The sequence below is a fragment of the Bos indicus genome, chromosome 15, assembly GCF_029378745.1.
Source record: "Bos indicus isolate NIAB-ARS_2022 breed Sahiwal x Tharparkar chromosome 15, NIAB-ARS_B.indTharparkar_mat_pri_1.0, whole genome shotgun sequence".
Classification (NCBI taxonomy): Eukaryota; Metazoa; Chordata; class Mammalia; order Artiodactyla; family Bovidae; genus Bos; species Bos indicus.
The window spans coordinates 15,557,203-15,571,857 of record NC_091774.1 but is presented as its reverse complement, the minus strand read 5'-3'; the positions used below and the strand labels follow the sequence as shown (position 1 = coordinate 15,571,857).

Here is a 14,655-nt window from a genome sequence, read left to right as displayed (position 1 = left end):
GGCGGCGGCTCCTCAGCGGCGCGTCGTCCCGCCCGCCCCCATCCCGCAGACCCCCGCCCCCGCCCGGCCAGGACCAGCCGCCGCCGCCGCCGCCGCCGCCGCCACCGCCGCCGCCGCAGCGCCTCAGCGGCTCCGCGCGGCCCCGCCCCCGCCGCCTCAACGCCTTCACCACCTCCGCGCCCCGGCACCGCCCCCTCCCGCCAATCGGGCCGCCCCGGCCACGCCCCCCGGCGCCAGCCTGCAGCCAATGAGCGGCTGCTGTCGGCTGGGCGTGGCACCGGCCAATCACAGGCGCCGAGGACGCCTCGAATCTCCGGGCAAGTTAAGTTTGTCTCCGAGGCTCTGAACTGCAGGGAGACGGCGGGTTAGTTCGGTAGCCGGGTGGGAGGGAACCGAGTTTGTGCCGCTCCGCCAATAGGGGGAAGAGGGTGTGTCACATGCAAATAACCCCGTGAAACCCAGCCCCTCCCCTAAGGCCAGACACAGCCCCTGCGCTAGGTCCCTGCAGAAATGGGGAGGGGATGAGATAAATAGCTGGGAGCTAGAGTTCGCTAGAGGGTCTAAGACTCAACTAAATGTTTCCCGATTTCTTGAGAAAGACGGTGGGGGTGGGGGGAGCTAAAACGTTCATACCGATCCACCAGGGCACGTGGTTAGGCTTTCTCTTTCTTACCCAGAATCTTAGCTGGAAAGAAGACTGCAGTCCTGTAGCAGTTGACAGCCAAGGATCGCAAAGAACTTTATGCATCGCTTATCCTTGTTTTGCAAAAGACCAGTTACCTAAAGCTTCGGCAGCGGGTGGGGGATAGATGTCTAAGTACATTTACACCATTAGTCGGTTAGAGGGAAACAAAAGACTCAAAACCTGTGGGTTAGCGGTTTCCTCCTCCATCAAAAGCCCCTTCTCGTCGTAGTCTCTCAGCAACGAAAATTCTTTTATTTGTCCAGCTCGACAAGGCCAAAGAGACAGGTTTGTCTTCCACCCCAAAGTCCTTCTGGGGCGGCTGGTTAGATAAACGCAGAGCTCGGAGCCCTGCCTGCGAACGAAGCTTCAGAGAACAAATTGCCATTTAAAGCTCTTGGGCTAGACCTGCCTCTTGCAAAGCTACAAATGAATTCAGGATTTTGGTGTTCACGTTCTGGGGAGAGAAAGCAGATGTAACTGGGGGAAACTCAGGCTGGCAGGGTGTGGGGGGGAAGGACAAGTGGGAGAGTAAGGTCTCCGGAGGGGCTAGCCGCGCTCATGCTGGTTGAAGGCGGGTTCCGACGTGAGACACCCCGAAACCTGCTCCCCTGTGAGAACAAAGGCAGGTGCCGAGCGAGAGCCTGGTTGGTGCCGGACGCTCCCCGGCGTACTCCGGGCCCCAGAGATTGCTTGCTCTGCCCACTGGAGCCGAGTTCCGTGCACACTGGAACCCCAGCTCCCCACCCAGCCCTGGCTGAAACCACATAAGACTGTGCGTTATGACATCACCTGTTTTCGGGCTGGAGAACGCGATCAGTATTCTCGGCTTCTGCTTTTCTTAAAGGTGGCTAGCGTACGAGGATCCGTGAAGGCCTGCAGTTGGCAGAATGAATCTGTGGAGATGATTTACACGAATGATTTCACTGGTTTGCATTTCTTTCTTTTCTTTCCTTTCTTTTTTAATTTAAAAAACTACCCTGGTTGCCTTAGGGATTCAGTGTGGTGTTGTGATGCAAAATCAGAAAGGTACACTTGGAGGAGCTAGCAAGTTTAGCATATCAAAGCTATCAGACCAAATTCTGTGGTTAAAACTGCCAGTCTCCTCATTTTTCGACAGCTGCCCCCTCTCTGTCCCTTTTAGAGACCAACGAGCATAAACCAAGTCTACACAAGGAACAAAGGAAATGGAAATCTGCCAGTGTCAGGTTTAAATAGATTAAAATAGACTGGAAAATCCCCAAAGGGTCTAAATGATGTGGTGGGGTAAATGTGTTGATCCATTTAACTAAAGTTAAATGATAGCTAAAGTTTAGTGATAGCTAAAGTTCTCTTGGTGTAGTGTGGATTTATACAGCCTAGGAGAGCAATGGCGTGGGGAAGGTGTATGACATTCTGTTAGAAGAAACTAAAAAAGAAGATTCCGCAGAGGGAGAAATGACTTATATACACTTTAATGCAGAGAACCAAGAAATCCAGGGAGAAAGTTAGGAAGGCACAGTTGTCCTAAGAACTGAAACACATATGTGTCCCCATTTAGTGGTACATTTCTTGAGTTATATTCCTGGCTTGGAAAGCAGATTTTATGTGAATACATTTTAAAGGCAAGTTGAAATTAAAGGATGAAATGAATTTTTGTGCAGAGATTGAATTTTCTCAAACAATATTTTAGCTTCAAATTATTTTCTATCATATACTTTTTATATCCTTTCCTTTTATTTAATAGCTAAAATTCTTTCACAGTGAAGTCCCTTAAGTTATTCAATAACCCAGAGAGGCAGGAAAAGAGAGGCCAGCTTCATACAATTATACCTTCTAACAGAGATTGCTAAAAGGAGGTTTTAGAAGAATCTCTTCATTGATCCATGGTCATGTACATGTATGTGACCAAATGATGCCCCTCTCCTCCAAAATTTTATAAAATTAATTGTCTACACTGTCATTTATTTGGCAGTCAACCATGTAACATTTCTCTTATTGAATCACCATGTATGTGTAATATTTCTTCTATTGAGCCACAATATATGTGTTTGTGTCCCACCTCTGAACTTTCCAATCCAGTAACTCATTCTCAATACACAATGACCGTCCTTTCCTCCGGTTCTCACACCCTCAATTCTATCATCCTTCTTCTCACCTCTCTGGGTAATGTTCAGCTTCTGGACTCTTCCTTTCTTTTCCATCCCTTACCTGGCCTCTTTTTCTTTCCCAGCCAGCCTGGATACTAGGAGACTGTGACTTAGAAAATAAGTGACTTGCAAATCCTGGACCTCATGTTAGTTACAGAGAAGGAAACAAAAGCCCATTCTTTGAACTTCGTTCAGAGCAAGGAAAAACCCCACCCCTTTTGTTGTCTGGTTGTCTAAAACAAGAAAGAACTTCAGGAAAGTAAGACAGCGGTGAAAATTAACAACCAATATTGAGCATTCCTTTCTTAAGGTTTTATGTACCAATAGAGAATGATACTTCGTTAAACATTTTACACTGTTTAAAAATAATTTTTGCTTGTTTTGAACTATTTTTTCAAGTGTGACCTTTTTTTCCCCTAGTCGTACATAAAATCACATGGCTTGGATGTACCATAAATTATTTAACCATTACTCCATCATGGAACATGTAGATTATTTCCCATTTCTCATGATTATAAATAATAATCTGATAAACTTCCTTACATGTAAGTTTCTGGCAGCATCTTTGATTCCTAGATATGAAATTTCTAACCAGAAGGATGTGAATATGTTTTAAGACTCTTGATATAATGTACTAAAAGGTTTTGTGAAAAGATTTAACCAATTTGCACTCAACTCACCATAAGAGGGCTTCCCAGGTGGCTCAGTGGTAAAGAACCTGCCTGCCAATGGGGGAGACCCAGGTTCAATCTCTGGGTCAGGAAGATCCCCTGGAGCAGCAAATGGCAACCCACTCCAGTATTCTTGCCTGGGAAATCCCATAGATAGAGGAGCCTGATGGTCTACAGTCCATGGGTCCTGAAGAGTTGGACGCAATTTGAGTGCACACGTGCGCACTCACACACTCAACGAATAAGCATAGAGGGGAGAGATCTCTTGGTAGATTAAGCATTTGTCAAAGCATCCTTTCCTATACTTTTTCCTTAGCATCAAACTGAATACTGATATGACTGGTTCAGATTCTATTTTCTCATTAGACTGTGAACGCCTGTAGGGCAGGGAATGGACTGCATTCACTTATTCACTTCCAGCTCCTAGCTCAACCCATTTTAAAAGAAATGCTTTAAAAATCTTGGAGAAAATATGGAGTTTTCACTCTGATTTTCCTCAATATACTGTAAGTCTAGGGCATCTCTTTTTAATCTCTAATAATAGCTACCGGATCTTACAAAAGGATCCCAACACATATCTGTGAATTGAATGGTTCAGAATGACTATTGCTGCAAAGCAGAGATTGGATTCATGTCCTTACCTGTCACCAAGTCTTTCTTGACACTGAACATCATGATCATGACTGAGGCTTGCTATCTCTCTTATAAAATGAAAGTTCTTACCACAAACCAAGGGTATAGGGAGAGAGGGTTGGGCACATTTTTATGTTCAGCACTTTTGAAAGAAGATACTGTGTTAATAACATGCTGTGACTTTTGGACTTGAAATTGTTTACTTCTCTAGATATTCTCATTCTACTGACCTAAGAACTGGGCCCCTTTATAGTTCCTGAATAAGGATTCAATTGAAAAAATAAATTACTGAAGATATTTTAAAAATTCCAGTTCTGGAGACAATAGGTCATTTTCTAATATTTTGCCTTCTCAGACTTCTTCGTCTTTCCCCTGGGGGCACCCAAAGCCTTGGATTGCAGGGCAAGTACTGCATTATTTACAAATTTGCAAATACTGTAATTTGTTTTGTGCACAAAGGAATTTGCACTTCACACAATTGTAAATTAATTGCTCCCTTTGAGCTGTTAATTAGATTCCTGCTAATTTTTCCTAGGGCCTAAGACCAGTCAGTACTACTCCGAAGGAGGAATTAAGAAGATGTGATCCAAAAGGGGCTCTGCTCGAGCGCCGCTTCCCCTCCCACCCTCCCCATCGCCCACCTCCACCAGGAAAATTATTCTTACCGAAGCTCATTTTCCAAGGAACAAATATTCCAGCAAGATCCCGATTTCTGCCAGCTTTCTCTTCTAACTTCCCCTTCCAGAGTTTCCTGCATTAAACCCTGTAGAAAGCAGATTGCAAAGGAGAGGCCTACAGATCTGGGTTTATCATTGTTTGGCCTGCAAATGTTAGCCAGCACAGTTCTTTTTAACATTGAATTACTTAAAAACACTTGATGTAGGAGATTTTTGCCGCCACCCGCACCCCCACCCACCACCAAGTCTAGATTTCTGGTGTCTCTTGAAAATGGTTAGATCTGGTTACACTGGATGTGTACTGGTATATGGCCACCATCTGCTGGAACCCAGCACCTGTTATCTGCATTTGGACATGCATTTTCAGGTTTACCAATGTCTGTCACTCTTCTGGGGTTCCATTTTGTCACTTTATATACATTGTCTTCTTGACCTTTGTAAGGATTTGCCATCTCAGAACTTTCTCCGGCACTCAAATTACTGATCTACTGACTGATCCTCTTAACTTTATCATAGAACATGAGTTAAAAAGAAACATGTCATCTCTTGGCTATAGCAGAAGTTGAGGAAAAGGGTCCAATGTAAAGAATATCATGATATGCAGTTGCCTGGGTGATAGTACATAAGGGATGGATTGCAAAGTGGCCTGAGGAATCTTTTGCTGGTTGTGGAAATGATATGTATCTTGATTGTGCTAATACTTTCATGGGTGTACATAACTGTCAAAATGCAATAAACTGTACAGTTTTATTATGCAGTTAACTGTGTGTAAGTTACGTCTCAAAATAGTGGATTTTAAACAAAAACAGAATAATGGTTGTATAATATTTTAACATTTGTATGTATAACAATCTGTTCAGTCAAAATTCTATAATTGGATATTTGTGGGAATACTTTTAGTGAAAATAAATAATATCAAATATGCAAATTCACAAAAAGGATATCACGATATGTATATCAATTATACATTAATTAAAAATAAATTTAAAAAAGAATACTCTGGTACTCTGACACATACGTGTGTGTGTGTGTATACACATTGGTACTCTGACACATACGTGTGTGTGTGTGTGTGTGTGTGTGTGTATACACACAAGGGGAAGGACAGTTGTCTAAGAAGGGACTATTATGTCCTTTACACTGGTAACCTTACTCCTTATTCTAACTCTGTCTAAATTCCCATTCAAATTGTAGCTTTAGGAGAAAGGGACCAAGGGGAACGTGGCAATAGTAGGAGGCCCAGGAGAGTGTTTTCTTTGATAAGCATTATCATGTGGGGACTAAGAGCCTGGGCTTTGGAGTCAGATACGGATTTGAGCGCTGACTTGGACCCTTACTAGATATATGTCCTTGGGCAAGTCACTTACTGTCTCTAGGCTTCAGTTTCCTCATCTGTGAGATTGAGTAATAATGGTACTTTCTCAAAGGGTGATTGTGAAGATTGAATGAGACAATGCACCGTAGTGTTCAGGAAGTGACTAGAACCTTGCAAGCCCTCAAAAAGTGTTTGCTGCTAGCTGCCACAATACAAAGGATGTTATGCTCTGACATTGGTCTAGTTACCTAACTTTTCTATGTCTTAATCTTTGTCATCTAAAAAGAAGATATTAATATTGGCTTAGTTATAGACAGCTGTTTTGAGGATTAAAGGAGTTATATGTAAAGCGCTGTAAGACAATGTCTTGCATATAAGAAATGCTATATGAAGATTTACTCTTATTGTATACTGTGGTCAGGAGATCTTTTTTATTTTCCTCTTTGTTTTTCTGTGAAGATCTTTGATTTTCTTTTTATTTTATTTTATTTTTAAACTTTACAATATTGTATTGGTTTTGCCAAATAGCGAAATGATTTTCAAGGTACTTCTCAAAAGTAAGGTAACGTATTGTAGAAGTAGCAATGGACAGAAAGTCAGAAGACCTAAGGTTTAGTTTAGTAGTGCTGTAAACTAAGTGATCTGGGGCCTCAGCTTCCTTTTCTGTTAAATGTGGAAGGGTCATTAAGTGGGGTCAGAGCCAATCCAGATTATAGGAAAATTGAAACTTATGAAATATGGAGACTTTCCTTAAGAAAAAAATATGAAACTATGGATGCAAAATTATTTATGAAAGTGAATACTTATTTAAAATTAATAAATGGAATCAATAAACTTTAAAAAGCTGAAAATACTATAAACATCATAAAATCCAAATAAATAACAAAACTATCAATCAACTACCTGACACAACCCTATATTATTTTTTTCCCCTCCATATTTTTGGCTGTATATTTTCATTTCCTTTTCATATGAGAATGATTTTTGCAATATTATCTTCTATGGAGAAAATAGAAGGATGATTCATTTTTTTCTCTAGTCTAGTGCCCTAGAACACTTACGCATCATAAACATTTTCCAACCTACATCTTTGTGACATGATGCATGTGAATTGGCCTGGTGGCAGTAGAAATATTCCTAGAATCCATTCTTACATTGGGACAACTCAAAACCAACAACCACACCTGAAATGACTATTATCTCTTTCTATATATATAACCCACTAAACACAAGCTAAAGCTACCTCCATCTCAACTTCCCCTTACCTAGAATAACAAAAATACCCATGGCTTCCCAATTTCTCTGGCATGAGGGAGAGTTTGAAAGAGGTAACTTGAGTACAAAGAGTTTGTGTGGTCCTTACCAATAATGGTTAATAGCTTGTTTTAAAAAATTTAATTAATGACTATGTGGACACATTTCTCTGGCCTCTCCAAAGAGCCTTGGAAGGGGCCAGTGCTAGTGATGGACACTAAGGTTTAAATGTCATTAAATTTGTGGTTAATTCATATCTGAGAATCACAAAGACCTAGTCAAGCTCTAAAATTCTGTGAATTTGTTTTGTCTTACAATTTCCATGAGAATCTAGTGCAAGCAGGATTACTAAGACAGGAGAAGCAGGAGAATATCTGCAAGTAGGCAGGGAGAAAGTAAAAGCAGCTCTAGTCTCAAAAAATCCCCAAAGTTGCCCGGGTTTTCTTTGTTCCCTTATTTCTTCTGTGAGTCTATTCCTTTTTTTTTTTTTAAGTAATCTATTTGTACTCACCCTAGTTCTTAATATCTTTCTTACAGATGTGAGGAAACTAAGACAGAGAAATAATTTTATGTATTTTAAAGAGAGATCATTGTGGAATATGCTAGTTGTCTGGGTGTTAAAAAGGAAAGTGGGTGAATAAAACAAGGATCCTGTTAATTGGAGTATAGAAGAGTTATACTTTTTAGACTCAAGTGTCTTAGATAACATATAACAGTATTTATTCTATTGTGAAGAATTTGCAGGAAATCAACACATAGTTGAAGGGACCCTAAGAAGGGAACAGCCTACACTTCAATTTTCATCTCTTCTGAAAGTGACAGTTACATACAGATTTTTAGCGTCTTCAAGGATGAGCCTTTATTCATCTGAATATGTCAAATACTTGGAACCTAAGAGGAAGTGCTTGAAAAAGCTTGTTGGATGAAATAATTGGATGTATTAGAGTTTGTTAACTAGAAAGTAGATACATTTTTACCAACAAAAGTTCCCAAGTTGTCTTAAAATTGTAAAATGATTTTCATGCAAAGGTAAAATTTGCCTTGGTAGCAAGAAGCAACTTTCAATAATTATATAAATGGTAACAACAAACAGCAATTTCAAAGATAAAGTGTTGGCATTCCTACATGAGCTGCCAGCTTGGAATCACAACAGCGTCTCATAAGATTTTGGAAAGCTAGAAGCATTTTGGAAGACTATGCTTCGAAATACATGCTGTCCAGATAGTCTTTTATTCACTCATTTATTTATTGGATATTGAGCAAGTAGTAAGTCCTGGTGATTAAAAAAATAACAAAAGATAAGTTTACAATTTAATAGAGAGACTAATGTATAATCTCTGCACTGATGTAGAAGATAAATAGAAAATGGAGAACAGAGGGTAAGAGAATTATTAGCAAAGAATTTAGAAAGCTCCTTTGAGTAACTGTACGCCTCTTAGTGGTAGTGATGGAAATTCACTCCTGTGTTCATGCGTTCATTTGCTCAACGTGCGTCTGTGGAGTACAAGTACCAGGCTCTTGGTTAGTTAGGGAACATGAGAGTCGGGGTCTTACATAACAGATAATCTTCCAGAGAAGAGGGACTTCAAACAAGTAACACCAATATGTAATAAGTATTTTTATTTTTGGCCACACGGTGTGGCATGTTGGACCTTAATTCCCCAACCAGGGATCAATCAGGTGCCCCCTGAAGTGGAAACTTGGGTTCTTAACCACTGGACCGCCTGGGAAGTCCCTGTAATGATTATTATAGTAGGGGAAACACAGGAAGGAAACATACAGCATGGGAATCTAACATAATCCGGGCTTCCCTGAGGAAGTAAAATGCAAACCCAAGTAGTGGACTGTCCACAGTTTGACAGTGACTACCATGTATGCCAGCCAGTGGGTCCTTTCCATCTGCAACTCACATCTTGATGTTTCAGTTCCTCTTTTAATGTAGTTCCCGTTACAATTATAAAACTCCTATTAATCCTGAGTTTTTACATTACAGTAAACAAACCTTGGGCTTCCCTGGTGGCTCAGATGGTAAAGAATCTGCCTGCATGCTGAGACCTGGTAGGAGACCCAGGTTTGATCCCTGGGTCAGGAAGATCCCCTGGAGAAGGGAATGGCAACCCACTCCAGTATTCTTGCCTGGAGAATCCCATGGACAGAGGAGCCTAGTGGGCTATAGTCCATGGGGTCGCAAAGAGTTGGACATGACTGAGCGACTAACACTGACTTTCAAATAAACTTTAATACTGAGAGCAAGCCTCCTTTCTCTTTTATGAGGGACTATCCTTATTTAACTTCTTTTTCCTAATTAAAGAATATCATTTAACATCATTTCATGCTTGATATTTCTCACTTAGCCCACCCCCATGCTGAGTTCCATCCCTGTATGTGCAAGTTAAATGTAGGCACCATTTCTAAGAGGTACATCTATTTTATCTCTCTTAAGACTCTGAAGTATTTGAAAGCAATTCTCCTATCTCTAATCTGTATTTTCTAATTCCCACAACACCCACTGTAATGATACTATAATCATAATTGATATAGTAATAGAAGCAACCACTACCATTTACTGGGTGCTTACTGTGTACCAGTCATTTCACAATATCCTTTATATATTGTCTTACCTAATATTTACAAAATGCCCATGAATGGCTATTGTTATCTTCATTTTTACAAACAATTTATAGGGATTAAAAGTTTGGTCAGAGTTATTACTAGACATTTGAGATTTGAACCCAGATTTGCTTAATGCCAGTATTATAGCCCATATTTATAAATAGTATTATGCAATCCTGTCTTTGCATTGTACAGTCAGAATATTGTAATTATTCTTTGAAATAATTCTCTGTGATAGGTTATCAAACTATGAGGTCTGCTGACTTAGGTCTCCCAATGTCCACCAGACACAGTGCGGGCATTTCTGGTAGCTGGATTACTATTGAAATCAATGCTATGGGAGTAGAAAAAACAATATGCATTATTCTTTCTTCTAATATTGTATTGCCCATTGGCATGTTACTCTAAAATAAAACAATTGAATGATCCTGGGATTCGAAAAATCCTTTTGTTGACACTCTAAATGCTGAAATTCCAAATGTTTTTGATATTTAAGTCTGATGATCCCTAGGCAAGTGGTTAGTCATGGAGGTAAAATGGTGTATATACTGAAGTTGAAGGAGAGGGGAGATGAAAGAAGTTACCCTTGTTCCTCTTACATGCTGTGTCAAGGATGGTCCAACCCCATTGTGACTGGTTGAAACTAGCTCGTCTAACAAAGATGAATGAACTGGTTTCCATGTAATCTGCTGGTGAACTAGAGGTTTTTATCTCAGCCTTGCCCATCCAGATCCTCCTCTAAGGAAATCTTCCTTTCTGTGGGCTCATTCTAAACAGTGATGCTCTGTATTATGTGTTTGCTCCCTGTCTCACATGAGTAGACCAAGGAGTAGGCACTTGGTGGAAAATAGCCATTCTGTGACCTGGCCAACCATCTGGATGGACTAGCTTAAAACGATGATCTGGGCCAATCAGTTCCCTTTCTGGGAAATTCGGCAATTGGAAACTAAAACACCAAGCCAGCTGGCAGCAAAGTCAGATTGTGAGAGGATGCCATGAACCAAAAGGAACCGAAAACTATGAAGGGCAGAACAGATAGTAAAGGTTGAGGAAGCAGGTTGGACAAGAAGGATGGAGGCAATGCACAGAAAGAAAGCGAAGACACTTAAGACACTTGGAGGTGCCTTCAATCTTGCCTATTTCCAGTTCTGGTCCCTGCCATGTATCCTTGTGACGACCCACCCCCACTCCACTCCACCCCTTCCCCCATCTAAATCTCTTTCCACCATTAATTTTGTGAAGTACCTTGAGTGTGCCTGTTTCTTTCAATCAAAAGAGATTGATTGAAACCATCTCTTTCTTCCCTTGCATGTCAAGCACTTACAAATATGAAGTATTACTCTTAGTTCTCATTAGCAAATGGATGTGAAAGTCTGACATTCAAAAGAAAGAACTAGAATGCACCGAGCCAGAAAACCCCATTTTGCTTTTTTTCACATAGAAAAAAATCTTCCAGTGTAACGTTTCATTAAGAAAGTCTGCTTTCAAATTTTTAGGACCTTTTGTGCCTCCAGTTGGAGAATGAAGATCAGTAATCTATTACCTAAACTGCTTCTCTCCAAGTTTAACATCAGTGTGATTCCGAAATGTCTACCTGAGCAACCACCCATGAAGAAAACTTTGAGAGATAAAGGCTTTCTCTCTTTCTACTCTTATCCTTCGTTCAGACCTCATGCCTGCTGGCCCAGTTTAATGATTTTTTTTTAGAGTTCTTGAACCAAAAAGGATTTTTTTTTTAAAGTAAAAACAAACAGAAATGGGAGTTAAATGTCTCTGAACATTTCCAAAGAATTAAGTGGTGAAGAAAAAGATAAAGTAAATAAGGGCAGCTTTGGGTCAATTTGCAAAGTTAAAAATCACTATGGTGGTCTTTATGAGATAATGAAGAGGACCAGGTATGTAACTATGAACAGGTATAAATATTTTCACTTGACTCAACTTGCCAGATGAGAAATATGTCTGAACAAGCAATCTGTTTCTGTAGGGCCAATCGCTAGCTTCGGGAGCTCAAGCTTAACTCAGGTAGCCGTGATAAATCTGGAATAGTCTTGATTTTCCATTACTGTTCCTCACACGCTTTGTGTCTGCGGAAGCCACTACTTTTTCTTCCTTTTCTAAGTGTCTCTCTCTCCCTCTTTCCCTCCTCCCTCCACATCCTTCTCCCTCCTCCCTCTTCCCTCTCCCTTCCTCCTCCTCCTTCCCCCTTCTCCCTCCTCTTTTCTTCCCTCCCCTTTTCCACCACTTCTTCCCCTCCTTCCCCCTCCTCCTTTCCCCTCCTCCTTCCTCTCCTCCCCTTTTTCCTCCATTCTCTCTTTCCTCCTCTCCCTCTCTCTTTCTCTCTCACTTATATTGGGTTTGTTCTAAACTCAGCCACCCTTGAACCCATTCTCTCTCCTGCAGGTACAATAGTTCTTAGGATTTGCCAAGATCTTGGAAAATAAAGGAGATGCTTCACCCGACCAGTGAGGATCCTCTTTGCCACACCTTTGGAAATGTTGTGGATGGGGAATTAAAGGAAGTGGTGTTGCCCCACCCGGGGCCATCCCAGAAGGACTGTGGTTGTGCTGGACGTGCTGTTGATGCAACAACTCTACTGTTGTTTCTGTCTATTCGAAACCTGTCACTTTGCATTTTCTTTCTCCAAGAAGATCCAAACATCAAGAGACTCCCATGTCTTGGGGGAACTGGAACGCCTAGGAATGGAAACAAATGGAAATACATTATACCAGTGGAACTTCAGCTATGACCTGAAATGTGTTACCTAAGAGCTCTGTAAGGGAGAAATTGAAAACTTTTTTTCTATCTTAATATTATATAATCTAGTCACTGTTGAAAAACCCTTCAAATTTCATTTTTTTTAGTAATTACTTTGTAGAGTTTTTTGAGGATTAAATGAAAAAAATTATGTAAAGTGCATAGAACAGTGTCCCTCCTGTTATGACCACTCAATAAATATTACCTATTATTATTACTTTTAAAACTTTTCATGCAGCAATAATATATTTGTTCAACTGCAATTGAAATTTATTTGAATTCAACTGCAATTGAAATTTATTTGAATTTTAATGTTTTGGGCTCCTTGGTGTCATTTACCACTGTATTTGATTTAAAAGGGCTCAAGTACTTGGTAATATGCAAGGTGGATCATCAAGCATTTTTACTGAAATTGTGTTTGCAAAGTACATTTTGGTCTTCTATTAGTCTGTTCGGTCCCACTGTAAGATAGAGAATTCTGTGTCAGAGATCCTGTTGAAAAATGAAGAATCTAAGTGTCAGGAGAAATTAAATGACAACATTCTAACCTCTCTCTAGATGAAGAAAGACCATCTTCTCTGGGACTTGGGCTCATACGTGAGGTATATGTAACCACACTGGAGTAGGAAGCAGCACCCCACTCCAGTGTTCTTGCCTGGGAAATCCCATGACAGCGGAGCCTGGCGGGCTGCAGTCCACGGTGGTTGCAAAGAATCAGACGTGACTGAGTGATAAGACAACAATAGCAGTGCATCCACACACATGAATATATGCCTTTATGTGTCCTACTGTCAACAAACTCTCTTTTTTTTCTTTTTTGGCCATGCTGTGCAGCTTGTGGGATCTTATTTCCCCAACCAGGAATTGAACCCAAGCCCTCTGTAGTGGAATTGAGGAGTTCTAACTCCTGGCCCGCCTGGTAATTCCCCCAAAATTCTTTTTCCTAGAGTATGGAAAGGCAAAAAGCTAGAGCTAGTGAGTAATAATCATTCCTTAAGCTTTTGACTGATGAGCTGCAGCTTGTCAGCTAATGAAAAGGAAGTATTATTCCCATTTAAGAGCTGGAATCCTGAGATAGAGTGCCCTGGCTCTTGCCATCAAGACTTTTGCCTGCTAGCCAATAGCTGATGATCTCAGTTTTGCTCTACAAGAGGCAACTAACTACCTTTAGGAATATAGACAATATCACAAAAGATAACATGCCTGATGTATTTTGTATGACTCTAGTAAGAAGCTAACCATACTATAAATAGGTCTGGGTTTTTTTTAAATATAGGTCTGGGCTAAGAGGGTCTTCTGGGAAGTGTAAATGGGGAGGATATATAAAGCATGGACCAAGCCATGGATTCTTTCATCTTTGCCTTTTACAATTGCCCTCTGTTTATAGAAGTCTATTTATGAGTCTGCCTTGGTCATCAGGCAAAATGCCTTATTTATTTCCTGGCTGTTTACAAAACCAAGGACCCAGACTACAGGATATTTATACTGTTGTCTATCAAAGCATTCACTGGGAGAAGAGATAAGCAATTCATCTGCCAAAAATATTGTGGCTTGCAAAATAGGAGCACCTATGAAAGAAGTCACCACAGTACCATGTCATGACAAAATGAGTGTGTTCTCTTGGATGATGTAGCTCATTTAGGTTGATTTCACCTTCCTCGGATATCATAAACATAATTTTTGCTTTTTCACTATAGCTCTTTGTTGCTTGGACAGGGACATCTCAGGTGGAAAGGGCCTGAAGCCGAGTCTGAGTTGGATCCTCCTGAGAACATCAAGAAGAGTTTACTTCCCTTTTTTTTTTTCAAAGAACGGAGGAGTATATTTAGCCAGGCAAACATAAGGTTCCAGATGTGGAAGATTACGAGGAACAGTAAGATTTTTCTAGATGGAAAAAAAGGGAAGGCAGATGCTTGGGTGTGTGCAG

The 14,655-nt window shown here is 40.6% G+C and overlaps 1 protein-coding gene and 1 long non-coding RNA gene across 2 annotated transcripts in view; one reads left to right on the top strand and one right to left on the bottom strand.

The window, feature by feature from the left end:
- Window positions 1-1,492, bottom strand: part of SESN3 (sestrin 3) — an 80,917-nt gene extending 79,425 nt beyond the window's left edge. Inside the window, exon 1 of the mRNA XM_070803350.1 lies at window positions 1,475-1,492. The gene's annotated coding sequence lies outside the window, so the exon portion shown is untranslated. The remainder of the gene's footprint in view (window positions 1-1,474) is intronic.
- LOC139187277 (uncharacterized) lies at window positions 120-12,953 on the top strand. Its single transcript, XR_011570813.1, has 3 exons — window positions 120-970; window positions 1,530-1,611; window positions 12,375-12,953. It is a non-coding gene; the product is annotated as an uncharacterized lncRNA (long non-coding RNA).
- The last annotated feature ends 1,702 nt before the right edge of the window (window positions 12,954-14,655 follow it).